Raw genomic sequence first — 810 nt, forward strand, 5'->3', positions numbered from 1 at the left:
TCATGCTGTCATGAGCGCGTAGAATCAAACATATTTTTCGAAAATAAACAAAAGGGAATAGACAATCTACACAACATAAAAATCTATCAGAATACAAACAGAGAGAACCTACTCCAAACCAGAGACACGAAAAAATACGGGACACTCACCATTCTTGTTCCTCGCTCTGTTCAGGAGAGCAAAGTTTGCCAGTCAAGATTGAGAAAACAGTGATACATAATGTTGAGGAGAGTTGCAGAGCCGAACCTTGATTGGAAAATGATATATTCAACAAGTTCCTTAATGAATCACGAACTTAACCCCAAACAAGATTCGCAAAGACTTTCAAGTGTTCGTTGATGGAGTTTGAGAACTTTGCAAAGACTTTTCTTTTCTCGCTACGGTTTTGGAAAGTTCTCACTGGGGTTGATGCAGCACAGTAATGTACATGTGCCGATTTCCTGCATTATTTGAATAATAGTTTATAATCAATATTCTTCTCTTTTATTCCTCTCGTTTCTGTATTTCATTGTTTAAATGGTTTCTCAGTTAACAATCAGTATAATTCTTTTTTATTCTAATTGTTTTTATATTACTATAATTTCTACAAACGATAATTGCATCGTTTTGTTAATAAGAGAATTATACATAATGCTGTACATGAAACGTGCATTGTATTCTTAGATGATGATGAAACTTTTAACACTTGTAAAATAATTGTACGGCTTTCGAAATAGTATTGCAAAAGGACATATAACATTCTTATTTTATATAACCTATTTGCTATTATGCGGAATTAGCTATACAGTAACACCACTGTGTGTGCGCACG

The sequence above is a fragment of the Penaeus monodon genome, chromosome 32, assembly GCF_015228065.2.
Source record: "Penaeus monodon isolate SGIC_2016 chromosome 32, NSTDA_Pmon_1, whole genome shotgun sequence".
In the NCBI taxonomy this organism is placed as follows: domain Eukaryota; kingdom Metazoa; phylum Arthropoda; class Malacostraca; order Decapoda; family Penaeidae; genus Penaeus; species Penaeus monodon.